Genomic DNA, 17,028 nt, shown 5'->3' with positions numbered 1-17,028 from the left:
TTTGCAACTCTTCTGTAAAGCAAAACCTATTTCCAAAGAAAAAGGTTTTAAAATATATTACATCACTCTTATGGAGATGCTCTTTTGAAATTACTATCAACCGTGAAAAGCAAGTTAGTTGGTTTCCATTCTCCTTGCATATTAATATCTGAAAACATGCAGTGAGTGTAACAACAAAGTGCCTGCACTTGTGGATTCTCAGCAAAGGTCAGCATCACTCCCCATGATAAGTGAACACGAGCCTACAGCGGTCCCAGCATCACTGCCCGGCCACTGCAGGGAAACAGGATGAAGTGTCAGGAGATAAAATTGATCTTTTCCTCCTTCTGCTGGATAATAATGCCTAACATCTATCTTACTTTTACGATCAAGGCCAGGAACTAAGACACAGCCTGGAGGGAAAAAAAAAATCAATATTATACATTATACTCTAGCCACATATGAGTCATGCTAAAGGTAATGCTGTGGACACAGGACAGAGCTAGGAACATCAATTTAGAATTATTTTTTCAAGATTAAAGTTTAGGATCATTTCCATGTGCCAAGCTTATGTTTTTGCTGTATTAAAAAGTGAGTATGTACATACTCATGTGTGGGGAGATTGGGGTAATGAACTACAGATTAGGCTAGACACCAAAAAAACAGAATACAGGAGACAAGAAAAATGGTTTTATTTCATTCCCATCTTCGCAAAACTGATTGGGTACAGACAGTGATGGTCAGAATCGGAAGGACACAGAAGCAGCATTAAGTATTCATACATTCATTTAATGAGCATGCATTGAACACCTACTTTGTGCTTACGGAAGGATATATTTTTAAAGTACATCTAATATTGCAAGGCACAAAAACTTACAGAGCAGTAGACTGAAATAATGATCTATATTTTCTTTCCTTTATATAATGCATAATTCTCACTAACACTAGTCAGATTTAGAATAAATGGAGAAGGAAGTATTACACTTTATTTCCATTTATGCCCTATCCTTGGCAGAATCTGCTCAGGGTAAATGCAGTTACATGATTCACAGGCTCCACGTGGATGCAGTGGCATCGGGAAATATTAGAAATGCTTGGGTCAGAGCCTTCATCCGAGATTGATATGATTCTTCTCAGCATGCTTGCATTTTAGATGGGAAATAATACAATGATAATGTTCAGAGTGAGGCTTAGAATTTTTGAGCACAAAGTGTGCTCTCTATATTCAAAGACAGAAATGAAACCCATTTACCAGTGTTACAGTTGGTAAATTTCAGAAAAGTGTCTGTAAATTCCTATCTTGAAGTTTGTATTTCAGTTATAATACAAACCTGAAATTCTGAATGAGAACTGCTAAACTCACAGAGCACTTACTACCTTTGAGGCGCTGTGCTCAGGGCTCATGTAGTTCTCACCAATGACATTATGCCACAAAGCACCAGGATGAGCACCCCATTCGCTACGTGAGATGCCCGTCTTAGAGAGATACAGTAAAGGAACCAACGTTAAACAGTGAGTATAAGTGGTGATCTGTGGTTCAAATTCAAGCTGTTTAAGCCCAGAGTCCACAGTTGTCATCACCCCTCTGAACAATGCTGCTTTCTTGTTTTAATTTAATTTAATTATAATTTAATTATGGAGCCCAGAATTTCTTTGCCTCTTAAATAACAAACAAGATTATTCTCATGACTTGAATAGAGTATTGTCCCCCTAGAAAACACACTACGGCAATGTCTGTATCCTAATTCTTTGAGTTTCTTTAGTAAAGAAAGTTCATATTTTCTGGCATTTTTTAAAAAGGTAAATGTTTAAGTGATAAAAAAGAGAAAGGGGCAGAAGGAAAGTTGAGTATTGCATTTGGAAGAAGTAATGTCAGAGCTAGATGGTACAAATGAGACCGCAAGCCAAAGTGTGAGGGTAGCATTTCCTGGTCTGCACCACTCACTGGGGTCTGAAGCTGCTGTGTCAGTATTGCAAGAGAGGGTTGGACCAATGGGTCCTTGGGGCCACATCGAACAGTAGGTATCCTGTGAGGCACGTGGCACCAGAGCTGCAAGAAGGGACAAGAAAAAGCCCTACCCCATGCACAGAGAGGACGTATCAGTGGAGACGCACGCCACCCACACTGAGACTGGCCCTGGCATGCACATCATCCTTCAAAAAAAGCAAAAAGAGGTGCCCTATTTTGAGACAGGATATGGTTGATTTTATCACATGGAGAGTTAAAGACATGGACAATCGGGATTCCACGGTATTGGTTCGTGACATCACCTACGAAAAGCAACACGTTCAGTTTATCTTGGACACTATTTGACCCTGATCTTTGGCATGAGACATACTCAGATAAAGTTTTGAAGATCTATTACAGCACAAAGAGTAATGACGTATTTCATCATAACGAAAAAAGAAAAATGTTCCTAAGTGTCTATAATTCCACTTAGAAGTACCCAATTCATAGACAGTCCTTGTTTATTTTCAGCCACACAATGGAGGATTCAGGGGCTGCGGTGTGGTGGGAAGAGAAGAAGCTGGTTTTTAGCATCCCTTCTGCCACCAAGAAGGCAAAAGAATCAGTTCAGTTGTGAACTTTTCTGGACCTCAGCCTCCCATTCAATTAAATGAAGGAGAAAGTAGAGGTTGTCCATCTTTCTCTCAAACAGAAAGCTTTTAATCCATTCTGCCCTCAATTTGAATGCTGTTTCTCAGATTGACAAATGATGCTACCTTTGATGAACGTGCTCTTGAGAAGGTTCAAAATATTAAATTGCTTGATATGGATATTTAAAAAGCAGCCCCCCAAAATAAAAAGAAAACCACTACTGTCTTCAGGCCAACATTTGTAAGTTTGTAAAGCTCTTCCTGAAGAAGTCAAGGGAGACCAAAATGGTTTGTTTCCTCTCCTTTGGCTTTGTTTTGATCCCTTACTGTGCGTGGAAAGGTAAAGAGGCATCAGAAAAAAGGAAGAGAAAATAAACCAGGTGATCAATCAGATGCCTGAAAGTTTTCTGTTTGTTGGTTTTTTTTTTTCCTTTAACCCAGAAATCCAGATGTTAATTATTCCACCAGCCTTCCTACAGGATGCATGAGGAGAAGACAGCAAAGTCTAACACTGTGAGTTCTAAACAAATAACCCATATGACAGCCTCTTCACGATTTCTGTCTCAGCTGCGCATGGAACATTTTACAATGTTTCCAAAACAGCATCATTCTTACAAATCTTTTCCAGTATCTCCTCCACTTTTTCATTCTGTTTCCTTTGTTTACCTCTTCTCGGGGCCACCTGTTACAAGAACTGTCTATTACTTCCCTGGAACCCAGAAGATTAGGTTCCTCGCACAAGTTTTGAAAATGAGAAATCCACCAGTGCTTAGCCTTTTGCCAGACTGCTGGTAGCCCTCTGGGTCTGAGGCACCGTCACGATAATTTCTCTACAGAAAACAGGCTTAAAGCTGAGCACTGTTGAGCTCTAATTTTGATTTGGCTTTTGGTACAGAGGTGGCGGTCCTAGGGAAGTTAATTCACTCCTACAGATCTATTTTGAAACTGCAATTATTATAGCCACCTCTGTCACACATAAAATTATTCAATATATTGATTCAGTGGTAGACTGGCTGAGGCCAGGGAAAATGTGGAAGGTGAGGGAGCAGCACCTTATTTTAAATCGCCATCATGCTTGGCCCACTGGGACCGGCAGATTCTCTCTTTGTGTGGCAGGTGGAGATACAGGCAGTGGGGCAGCTGAGTTCGAAAATGTAGTTCAAACATCCCAAGAGACCTGATTTCCTAACCAGAGAAGTAGTCTTAATTTGTTGAAGCTGATCGCTTCGTTTTGACTTGGCTGACAAAATATTTCCCCAGCTAGGGAAGATGTTTGTATTCCTGAGCTGAGTTTGTAGAAAAAGTAAGAGCTACCTGAAGGCACTTTTTTTGTGTCCCACTTCAAATGTCTTAAATTTTACACTGTGAATTAGGGGCTTTCCTTTTTATATTTCTTTCCAGAAGTGACCTCTTGTTGCTCTCATCTCTCCCAATTCCAAGGACAGTGTATGAAACACAGTAGACTGTTCAAAAAATTCATTCATTTGTACATCACTTAATGATTGAATATCTACCATGTGACAAATATTCTCCTAGGCCCCAGGATACAGTAGTAAAACAAAACAAGCCAAAAAAGGATCAAAATCCTTCCCCTCTTGGGCTTTGGATTCCTGTTAGCAAGAGCGCGGGGCGTGGATGTCAAAGTCTGCTTCTGCTTACGTCACATCGAGGCCTGAATCTTCCAAGTCCTCCTGTGTGACCTTTAGGCAGGTGACTTCACCATCCCATGACCCACTGCTTTATCTATAAAATAAGGGTGATGATTCTTACCTCACTGGCTTCAGTAAGGATAAAGTCAGTTAACACAGAACTGAGAATGCTGCCTGGGACATAATCACTGCTCAATTTGACCTATTCCCGTCATTCATTTTATTTTAAATTTGTTATACATCTGATGTCCTCATGCCTCTGATAAGGTCTTCTATCCGGCTTCCTGCTAGCTATGTGTATGCATGATGCCGAATAAATTTTACCTGAAAACCAACACAGACCACAGTGTAAATCTGCAGCAGATCAATTATGTCCTGGTTTCATAAAACTTATATTTGAATGGAGGAAACCAGACCATAGACCACGACATGCCAAGGAATATTGCTATGAAGAAAAACAAATTAAGTTAAGTGACAAAACTCTTACTTCAGATCGAATGGTCAAGAAGACCTCTCCAATAAGACGGTGTTACAACAGAGACCTGAAAGGCAGCAGGGAAGAAGCCAGGTGTGCGTCTGGGACCAGACCAGTCCAGGAAACGAGAACAGCAACTTCAAAGACCTCACAGGGACTAAAGAACTGAGGTTGCTGGACAACAGTAAGAAGTCGATTTTTTTTCAAAGAGCAAAAGTAAGTCCATTTTCCCTAATTAGGGAAATCTGAGTGTGAAACTAATTTCTAAAGAGCATTTGCACACTAGTTTTGGTTCATGGTTTACCAGTGACGGTATTAAAAGTTTTAGTTACTGCTAAAGCGTCACTCTCCAGAAGGTAAAATCCTATGCAAATATAAAATGCACCATCAACTCTTGTCAAAGATTTTATTCAACTCTTTAGTTAATGAGGGAACCAGGGAGATACTAAGATCTATTCAAAAAATATTTGTGGAGCTAGGCATTAATAGTCAATTTAATAAAGGAAAGTTTAGCATAACATTATTGAATTAGGTACAAAATTGGTTATTGTTCTAAAGGATAGTAAGCCATAACTTTGGGATTATCTTTTTACCAGACTTTTTCTTTCTTTTTTTCTTTTTTTTTTTTTTTCACACCTCTCCTGGGTAAAAACCTGCATGTTAATATTAACTTCATTAAATTGAGATTTTAATCAGTAGTAAACAAGACCTTGGTTGGGTCCATCTTTCTACATAACATCGAAAAGATATGTCACCTACCTTTCGCCTTATTTCCAAGTTTCAGATAATTTGTCTTAACACAATTTAACTTTTAGAGAAATGCTTTTCAAAGATATAATGAGATATAACAAAAAAGAAAACCAAAAACAAACCAAAAAAGAATAATGAGATATATGTGGAGTTGCTCAATATATGTTAGTTTCTACCATCTTTAAAAATTCAGGACACGAAGATCCTCATTCATTGTAACTTAGACAAGTCAAGTGGAGTTCCCTCTCTCCCCCGATAATCCCTTTTGTTCCAATAATTTCTTTTGTTTTGTTCAAACAAGCTGAAGTTGGGATTTACTTGTTTTGCTACAAGCACAGTCCTCACTTGCTGCAAATCAGAGCTCAGGGGAACAGCCGTTTGAGTTCATTGCACTCTAGTATTTGATCCTGTTCAGTGGATTGTTCTTATTAGAAACAAATCGCTTTTTATTTCAGACATTACTTTCAGCAGCAGCTCATGGTGCACAGGGCTAATTACGTCCACACAGACATAACGGCACCTTGGCGATCCAGAGTCTCTCTAGAGAATGTGTACAGGAATTCTGTTTCTAATTATCAATTGTCATTGTCCCAGGTCCTCCCAACTGTGCAAGGGAGGTGAAGAGAGCCCCTGTGAGCTAAGCTTTTGTATACGTCTTAATTTTTGAATTGCAAGAGCGTTGCCCTTTTCCTAAAGGTAACATTCACATTTCTGTAGCTTCCTGGACTTTAATCCAAACACAGGAATGAGAAGCATTTCTCAAGTTCTGTCAGAGACTGAAGGGGGTCGCAAGTCTTCAGTGTCTTTTATCATATTGATGAGAATACTTCTTTTTTCCCTGTCTCCCTTACTTCCTAAGATGCCTGCCTCACAGCTCATCGTCCAGATATCACAGAGATGACAATCATGAGGAAACAATTACCCTCTCATGACAACAGGAGTGGGGGTGTGGGTGGGGAGAGTTTACACTATTAAAAATGAGGGTAAACAATAAGAACTACTCAAAATGAGTTGCAGTGCTAGTTTATTCATCTCTAGCCTCCACAAAGACTTTGTAAGGTTCTGCAAACCACTGAAATCATAGATACTAATCAGCTTCAACAGCGGGATCAATTCCAGCACCAAAGTAGTTCAAGACTTCTCTCGACACAGGTATTTTGTTCAGCAAGGCCTGGATTTGTGCCCTATGGCCGAAGCAGAGCTCCTGAGGCACCGTTATAAGCCAGGCCTGACTCCTTTGACCAGGCAGCTCTGTGAAGTCGTTTGCAATCCATTTTCTTTTAATTGGAAACAAATTAGTGCTGTCTGGAGAGAACAATGCTCACATTGAACCTCCATCTTTCGGTGGAGCCCACGCAAACAGCATGTGCAATTTTTTTGAACATTTCCTTTTTGGGCTACCACTTTTGAGCCTCCTATTATTTTATGTGGCCCCTAGGGTTCCACTATAAGCAAGCCATGAATGCTAATGTGAAAATCTTGCAATGTTTGGAAGAAATTAAGCCCATGTCATACCCTAATTATTTCACAGGTATTACCACTTCGCCGGGTAGATTGTGCGACAGGAAGCTAACTGAAAACGTTTTTAATCATCTGGTAGACATTAAGCTTGAAAGGTTCTCTGTCTACGCCCATGGCTTAAACTCTGTTTAGTAAACAGACGGCACACAGCTAACTGCTCTGACTTCTCTTTGATATGACTGCATAAATAAAAGGCCACCACTGCTGTGTGTCTTTCCATTTATGAAGCTTATAACCACAGGGTTGTGCTATCATTAAAATGTCTGTGCTGTGGAAGGGACTCTGCCAAGGGTAAATGTCAATTAGTACCCACGGGACAGAAGATGAGTCAGCCACCTACTGTCTTTAAGAACATGGTGATTACTTTATAGCTTCTCTAACTCAAAGGTTATTTTTCAAAGGAAGTGGGGTTAGGTGAGAGATCAAAGCCTTCGTTTACTTAGAGCTGAACTCTTCAAGGGCCTTTGGAACCCCGGCACCAGAATCACCAAAAGTCCCTGTTAGATATTCAGATTCCTCACCCGAATCCTACCCTTGATCTTCTGAACGAGAATTGCTGAGTGTCAGACCCCAGACTCTACTTTCCTAAGCACCCCTGGGAGATTCTGATTCACACCCCCCCCCCAAAAAGAGAAACATATTTTTCTCATCCCGTTCTCCCTATACACACTCTTCTGAGTCGTCCTTCATCTGAGGTGACTTCATAGTCATGTTTAAGGCATATGTTGAAGGGTAGCGTTAACAGAAATGATAGTGAAGCCAGTATGTCTATTAAACTGAAATTATCAAAGCCAAGTTGGAGAGTCATTTAGACAGAATTAAAAGGTCGATCTCACTGACTGGAGAGTAGCTGAATTGTCCTATGTAATAGTCTGAGTGGGTTAACACCTTTCAGGGGAGTGGGATGCAGGAGTGATAATACTTGTGTGATTCTCATTAATGCTCATGGACAGCTTACTTTGGCAGATAAACCAAGATGTTGAGAGTGCTATTTGAGTCAGCCTGTCGCATGGCTCGGCTGATGGCTAAGGTTTTGGGAGCTGTATAGGTTGCCCAGAGCAGAAGGACGCCATGACCCTCAGGGAATGTGCCCCAAACCAACAACTCATTTCCATTTCCAGAAGCTTTGTACTAGGCGCTAACTATCCCTACTTCTACAATCTGAATATTCTAGAAAATGATTTCTTTTTATTTTGGCTCCAATTGAAATTTATGTCACGTCTTTATTATAGGCATAATACTTGCTTAGTAAAACTTACTTTGTCTGTCACATTTCCCAAAAGGCTCATGTTTTGAGAGATGTCATTTGAGCAGTGGTGTTTGTGGTTTATTTTAGAGTCAAGCATGTAAAAGAACTGCTCTTCAACTACTCCAGTAATATGAAATTATTTCTCAAGCATTACCCAGGATGTATTTCTTAAAGATTACCCATAGTTCACATTATCTTGGATTTATTACACAAGCAGGACATTTTGTAAGAAGGCTTTTTGGTTTTAAACACACCCTTTTTTGATTTCCTGTCATATTTTCAGATACCTAATTGATTATTGATTCTGGAATATTAGTTCAAACTAGGTAGCATTAATGACATTGGTTCAAATTTAGGTTTTAAATACTTAGAAACTTAATGTGACACAGTAAGTGTTAGGGTATATACAAAGTGGCAAAAATCTGTAACTCATGAGGTTGACAGTGTAAGTTCTAATGAAGCAAAAGAGCAACAACGTAACCAGTTTCTTTTAGAAAATGAGGCAGGAAAGTTTGCTTAAGGGATCTTTAACTACTTTTGTAGAACAAAAGGAAACTGCTTTGTAGTTACTAGAAGCAAATCTTCTATAAACGATAAGAATGCTTTCATTTCTACTTTCAACAAATAAAGGGGTGTGGACTCTTGTTTGTTGAACTTGACCTTGGAACTCTTCCTTGGAGGTCATCGAAAAGTCTCTACTTCTCACCATTAGGTTTCATACAAACCATGGAAATGATTTGTAGTGAACAGCATCATTCATTGCAGAGATTATAAAGATGTACCCTGAGTTTTCTTACCTCTACCTGAACCTAATCCTTAAATTAATGAATGCTAAGTGGGTAAAGGAAAGAGATTTGAATGAGTACTACTGTGTTATTACTGTGAACTGAACGCAACGAGGGATTATAGTCAAGATTCAAAAAGTTCTATCTCTTTTTGAGAACACAAAAATAAGTTATTTGGATGATGAGATTTTATATACATTTTTTGTAAATAAGATCATCCTAAAAAGTACTTCTGTCATTTCTCTTTGACAGAGATCCACACTGAAGTAAAACATTCTGTCTGGGAAGCAGATCCTTGTTGTGAACAGGTTTGGAAAACATGAAACAAGAAGATCCTATGAAAAAAAATTGTGGGGAGTGCCGTGTATCCTCATTGCCAGAGAGTTGGCTTTGCAGTGCAGAAAGTTTATAGTGGTTTTAATAGGACTCTCAAAAGAAATTATATACTATTTTTTTTAATGAATCAGTACATCATTACAATAATAAGAGTGGACAGAAATTTCTCTTTCATAAAGAGTTTTCCCCTGGTGCACTGTTCCCAATTCAGCAGAAGAAGGAACAACCCCCCATCCGGAAGTGAAACATCTAAAGCAGTGTCCTAAAATTTATCTGTGTTCTCCCTGTGTCGTGATCTCTCTTTACTTGAGGGAGCTGAGGGCTCCAAGTTGCCCGACCCCTGCCTTGTCAACCCTGGCTCTCGGAATGTCGGGTGCCAGTTCTTCAAACACTGTTTTCTTTCCCAGGAGTCCAGTAAGTGCTGTCTTGTTAAGTCATATGCCCTCCAGAAGGCGAATAGGACTCACAAAAGAACCTCCATTCTCTTTAGCGGTGACACCGTCTACTTTCCCCAACTAAGTCAGTCCTGGTTCATGGGCGGAAGCTCTCAGACCCTGACTTGCATGGCCACGCCCACACCTAACTCACAAATGTCTTTTCTTTCTGACCTTTGCTTTCTTGACTCTCAGTTTATTGTTGTTGTCAAAAGGCGATAAGCATATGGTTGTCCAGATTACTTCCTGAAAAAGATCCCATTTCGAACTCATTAAATAAATTGTGACTTTGAAAAACTGTGAAGGCAGAGAGATGAGTATTTTTGCTCCTCTACTCCTCCAGAAAGAGGTTTGGTTAATAAAACTGGTCAAGATTTATGTGATTGTTAGAAACTATATCTTAGGTGATTTATGTGATAAAGCCGCTTTTGTATTACACTTCCTCCTGGAGTTCAGACTTCTCATTATCATTGAATCAGTGCAACCTCCTAACAAGTCTGAAATGTAATTAGAAACACGACTACTTCCTTGTGAGCTTGAAGGTCCTGCTCTTTTCTTTTATGTCTGATAGCAGCTGCGACTAGACAGTAGCTTATTTTAATTATTTTCAAGCATTTCAGTTGTTGATGCCTAGGTCTGAATCCATCAAAAACAGCAAAATCAAGAATTTACTATGCTTCCCCACCCCCCCAAAACAAAAACAAAAACACAAGATTGTTATGAATCAACTGTTTTTAGGAATCCACTAGATGAAGAGAGAGGAATGGGATATAAAAGATTTATTAATTGACCTCAAGGACATTAAAATTAAATAGATAAACAAATGAAATACTTAAGGGCTAAACTATGCAACTTTTTTTTTCCTCTAACGGCAATAGAATTTTGGAGATTTTATAAATTTGTTGGGATTCACAAAGTCTATGGGATCAAACTGAATTTGAGAATAGCTGGATTTGAATGCATGGAATCTTGGAGGACAGAAAATAGGATAAAAGCCAACGCCTAACTAAATGCACATATTAGAGTCTTCATGAGCAGTAGATTTTGGAGTCTGCCTACCAAGGAGGGTCGAATGGGAGAGATGGGGGAACTGGTTTGAATTCACACTATCGATCTAGTTTCTGATGACTTTATAAGCCAGGCAAAGTATCTCAGATCATGCCCCTCTGAGAGTCGGGTCCTGCAGGAAGCAGGTGCCAAGGCAGAGGAGCACAAGGCAATGCCTTTAAAAGATAAAGGGGGAGAGAGGGCAGGAGTAGGCAAGACCTCGAGACCATTGCAGGTCTGACACATGTGAACAAAGAAGGGGAAAGAGGGAGGGTTGGTTAGAAATGGTCTCTGACTGCGGTGCACCTGACAAAGTCCCAGCCAGCCCCAAGGGAGCTCTGGCACAAGGCTCACCGGCAAAGGAGGTGGCCTTAGACAGAAATGGCCAAGCTCAGTCATGGTCTGGGAGATGTCCAGGCAGGGCATGGCCTCAGGCACCCATAGCGGCAGGCACTCTATCATATCTATGCACTTTGCGGTTGTAGCACAAAAGCAGCCATAGACAAAATGAATGAGCATGACTGTGTTCCAATTAAACTTTATTTGCTGCAACCAGCAATGGGCAGAATTTGTCCTACCAAGAATCGTTTGGAGAATCAGACCTAGGAATTAATATTGTGAGAGAGGACAGAGATCTGTGTCACACCAGAGGTCATTAATCAAAGAAATTAAAAGGCATGAGACTAGGAGACAGAGGAGAAGAGACCAGTGAGAGAATTGGAAAATCAGGAGAAAGTAACATTTGGAAGAGAAGACCATAATGAATTTCAAGAAACGGGGGATGATCACCTACATCAAAGGTGGCTGATAGGTCAAGAAAAATGAGAACCGACCCTTCATCATTGGATTTAGCAACATGGACAACGTTGGCAGGATGACCCTACATCCTAGCAAAGAAAATAATAAGGCATGCCATCCAGACCCCCTCTTCAAGGTTGACAGGGGTGTCTTCCAACCACAGGGAGTACCAGCTGCTCGTGGAATGCAACTCTGCCTGGGGATTGCCCTCATATCTTCACATCCAAACGTATGCCCCAGGCCTCCCAATGGCAGCCCATGGCTCATGTGGCAACACAAGTTCTAGCCCCTTGCCTCCACTGGGGATCCACCAACATGAAGGTCCAAACCTGCCTGAACCCAGCCCATAGGAGCGGCTGAGCCTCACTGGTACCCACATGGTAAGTCAGCATCCCCCTCTACCTGATGCTGCCCTCCTCACTTCCTGACAGTTGTACCCCCTAGAGTAATCCTTCACGAACCTTCTGCACGGAGCTCTCCAGTTCAGTAGCTAACTCTGTGGAATCCTGTCTAAGACACAGGATTCACCCATGGACCACCTGGACTTTTGTCTGTCATCCTGGTAGAATTATGAATGGCATCCTTTTCACTCTCAAATGAGCCTCTGTTTGAGTGCTAAACTACGTGGTCACCATAGTCATAGGTGACCTTCACAAGAACGGTGAGGTCGCATAGGACGGGCCGTGTCTGGTTGGGGTGAGGGGAATTGAGAGGGAGGGATCAGAGGAGAGGAACTGCACACAGAGAGTAAAGGCAATTCTTTAAAAGAGCTTTTCATGTGGAACCAAGCAAGTTGGAGGGAGCAGTGGCATTGAAGGAGGCATTTGCTTGTTTGTTGAAATGGGAGAACATATAGCAAATGTTTTTGTTAACAAAAATTATCCAGTAAAGAGGGACTAGCTAAGCCTGATTACTCAGCCTTAGGTGTCCCCATCCATTTAAAAAAAAATTGTTTCTTGTGAATTTTTCTTGAGATTAATTTATGAAAATGACTTAGTCCAATGTCTACTGCACAGTGGGTATACTGGTAGAATGTGGCCAAAGTCACTCCCAAAGCCTGTGGTGTTTCCCCCACTAAAAGTACACCAAGGAGTACAACCTCAGAATGTACAAAGTCTATCTCACTATCATTCCCCCAAATCAATGCCTTTCCTGACTGGTAAGCAGAATAGTGCCCCCAACTCTCTGCCCGCCCCAAGATGCCCACATCCTAATCCATGGAATGTGTGACTATGTCATGGTACATGGCAAAAGGGGAATTAAGGTGGCAGATGGAATAGGGCTGCTAATCAGCTGACCTTCCAACAGTGAGGCAATCCTGGATGACGTGAGTGGACCTATACAACCAAGCAGACTCTCACAAGTAGAAGAGGGGGGAAGAAAAAAAGAACCAGAGAAGTGAGACTGTGAAAAGGTCTCCATCAGACCTTGCCCACTTTGAAGATGCTGGAAGGGGGCCTCAGGCCCAGGAAAGCAGGCAGCCTCTAGAAACTTCAGAAGGCTAGGAAAGCATTCTTCCCCTGTGCCTTCAGATAGGATCACAGCTCTTCTGACACTTGGTTTCAGCCCAGCAGGAGCAGGTCAGACTTGTGACCTCCAGAGCTGTGGGATAAATTGGTACTGTTTAAAGGTGCCAACTTTGTGATCATTTGTTACAGCAGCAAGATGAAACTAATACCCTGGCTTCCCATTGCTGCTCATTACATCTCTAGGACGTCAGGAGAAGATAATACGACAAGGAGAGAATATTCATGTCTCTCGTTTCTCCTGTCATTTCTAGTGAGTTTCCTGAGTATAACATTCCATTACGTACCAAAGAAAGTTCTAAAATCTCTTGGCTGATATTCACAACTCTCAAGATTCTTGCCCATCATGCCTTCTTCCACTCTTGTTCCTGATGCTTTATCTGCCTGGAATTTCTTTTCTCTTTCCTCGTTGCACTCACTCACTCTTCTTTCTTTAAAATTACATATTAAAACCCAGCTCTTACTTGAAGCTTTCCTGATTTTCCCCATCCTCTCCCTCACTTCTCATATAGATGTATCCACTCCCATAGCATACTCCTACTAATATAATAACCACTCACTAAATAAGCATTGAATGAATAAATGCCAAATTTGCTTGAAAATGTTTCAGCGTTGCATTTCCAAATCTTTCAAATTAGATGTTCCAAGCTTTAAGGCTTTCTGCTATAAGCCTGGCTCAGCTAACATAATGATTACTCATGGGCTTTTCCAGCTTGTATTTGATCTGGAAATCTTGTAAGACGAGGTGATTCTCAGCATCATCTCTTCCGTAGATGCTTAGATTTAGGTTTGATTCAATATTTTAGTGTAAAGGCTTAAACATTATTCACTTGAATAGACTCACAAATAAAAATTAATATGGTAAAAAAAAAAAAAAAAGCCAGTTTAATGATATGCTTGAAATAAAATTCAGGATTAAATTCCCAGAGCCATTATAGTGACAATGGTGGGGGTGATGGTGGTTGAGAAAATGAACTAAATAATTAAAGTAAGTAAAGTGTTGGGATTAATCTCTGTGGAGACCCATTTTGTCACAGTAGCAACTAAAATGACTTTCTTTCCCTCCCTGTAAGTAAAACTATACCCCCCAGAATGCTTAATGAAAATTCAATTATCATGACTGAGTTTGAATTTGTAGACATTTCCTTTTGTTCCTGCTAATAAACTGAGATGTTAATTTGTGTGCTTTAATATATTTAGCTTAAGTGTGAGATGATGTAGAATTTCCTGGATTCGGACATCTGAGACGAGGCATAATTTACAGTAAATTGAATCACAGGACAGTTAAAAAGATTGGCTAGGTTTACTGCTCTGGGAGTTGAGATGATGCTGTTAATGGCAGATGCCATGCTGTGTATTCATCACACCCCTTTGCTTGGGGCACTGGCCCACCTACCTTGTTGCACTGCTGGGAAAAGGCAGTAGTTATCCATCATTTCCTTAATGAGTTGATAATTAGGGAAACCATAGGACAAACACGTTGTTTTATCCCAGGAGCAGATAGCGGAGATAAAAATGGCAACCGGGAAATGGCTCCTCCCCTTCCTCACCAGGGCTTGTGTTCTGGAATTCCCCTTTATTTGATCCTTCTTTATTTGGATCTAATATCCCACGGGTGCTAATGAGTAAGTGAACATTAGTGTTCAGCTTTTTCTTAGCCAAACCTTCCCCTAAAAAATGTGGCCAGTTATTTTTCAAGTTGTCATTATCCTAACTACCATCATCATCATCACCGTCACTGTGATTTACGAAGTCCTTATCATGTGCCAGGACCTGTTTTAGCTGATGTTTGAATGATTTATACTGACAAGAAGTACGTATTGAACTGGAAAGAGGACCATCTGAGAGCAAACCAGGTAAGAGACAGGCTCGAGGACATGCTACCTAGCTTGGATCCTGGCCTTACCTCTTACTTCCAGTTAAAATTGGGGAATGACTTAACTTCTCCGTGACTCAGCCTTCTCAGCCGTACAATGGAAGGAAGAACGAAGCCTACATCCTAGTCTTAATGTGAGGTTAAAAGAAGAATTAAACACCTAAATTGTTTAGCACATATCAAGAGCTTAATAAGTACCAGGTAATTTTCTTATTGTTCTGGGCAGGGGCGAAGTCTTATTCATTTTCATATCTCTAAAACCTCCCTGATTTCCTTACATTATGAGAGGCTCAATGCTTTTAACTGGAAGGAAGGCATAACTTCTAAGTGCTCAACAGATACCAGCTGATTATTGTGTTAGGCTGAATAACAGCCTTCCAATGATGTCTGTATTCTAATTCCTGGAATCTGTGAATATGTCACCTTACATGGCAAAAGGGACTTTGTAGATACGAATAGGTTAAGAAACTTGAGGTGGGAGCATCTTGGATTATTCAGGTGGACTTGGTGTAATTACAAGGGCCTTGATAAGAGGGAGGCAGGAGGATGACAAAGAGGAGAGATGCAATGACAGAATCAGAGGTTGGAATGATGAGCTTTGGAGATGAAGGCAGGTCTCCGAGAACCAAGGAATGCGGACAACCTCTAGATGCTGAAAAAGGCAAGAAGGTGGATTCTCCCCTAGAACTTCCAGGAGGAATACTGTCCTGCCTGCCAACATGTTGATTTTAGAATTTCGGACCTCCAGACTTATACAGGAATAAATTTGAGTTGTTTTAAGCCATGCAGTTCGTGGTAATTTGTTGCAGCAGCAATAGGAGACTAGTACAATTGGATTTTTTGGTGGGGGGGAGGCAGTAACTAGGTTTGTTTATTTTTTTAATGGAGGTACTGGGGGTTCAACCCAGGACCTTGTGCATGCTAAGCATACACTCTGCCACTGAGCTCTTCCCTCTCCCTAGACTTCAGACATCACATGAAGATGAGTGAAGGAACACTCATCTCAACTCTTTGTGGGTAGGATTTTCCTCTCACGCATCTTCTGGCCCAGCTCCCTGCAAGGAGAGCTGCTCGCTCACAGTTTTTTCTTTACTCACTGATTTTTGGCCTGGAAGGTAGTACGTGTTGTTGTTTCTTGCCTTCTTGATAGCTGGTTTATTTCCACGTGGACTTGCTTCCTTAAAAATTTATGATGCTGTTTGAATGGGAGTCTTTATAGTTTTCAAAGAGAGTGTTCATTTGGAGAACAAAGGTGCTAGGATAAGTGTGGGTGTGGATGAGGGGGGCAGTTCTTCAGAGACTGGCTTGACAGGAGAAGCCTCAGGGAAGGAGGTTTGCTGTGAATGACAGAAGGGAATTTACAGAAAAACTTCACTCAACTGGTAGCAGGTCTGCTTTTGAGCAAGATACAATTTGCAGGTTTTTGATAACTGGGCTCTACCCTCTACCAGCATGATTTGGTATGTGACTGGCTGGCAGGATAGCTAACCGAATTGAAAATGTTACCTGGAGAGCATCCTTCAAGAAAGGTTTTTCACTGTGAGGACAAATCTTGCACCTGGACGTGTCTTTAGAATGAGTCACCGAAGGGGTGGGGGTATAGCTCAGTGGTAGAGCATGTGCTTAGCATACAGGAGGCCCTAGGTTCAATCCTCAGTACCTCCATTAAAAAAAAAATCCCATTTCCATAAAAAAGAATGAAATAATGCCATTTGCAGGAACATGGGTGGACCTAGTGATTATCATATTAAGTGACGTAAGTCAGACAGAGAAAGACAAATATGTGATATCACTTACATGTGAACTCTAAAAAAAATACAAATTTTATTTACAGACTAGAAATAGACTCATGAACATAGAAAACAAACTATGGTTACCAAAGAGGAAAAGGTGGAGGAGGGATAAGTTAGGAGTTTGGGATTAACAGATATATACTACTATATACAAACTAGATAAACAACAAGGACCTACTGTATAGCACAGGGAACTATATTTAATTTCTTGT

This window comes from Camelus bactrianus, chromosome 6, assembly GCF_048773025.1.
Source record: "Camelus bactrianus isolate YW-2024 breed Bactrian camel chromosome 6, ASM4877302v1, whole genome shotgun sequence".
Classification (NCBI taxonomy): domain Eukaryota; kingdom Metazoa; phylum Chordata; class Mammalia; order Artiodactyla; family Camelidae; genus Camelus; species Camelus bactrianus.
Note: the sequence above shows the minus strand (reverse complement) of the source record.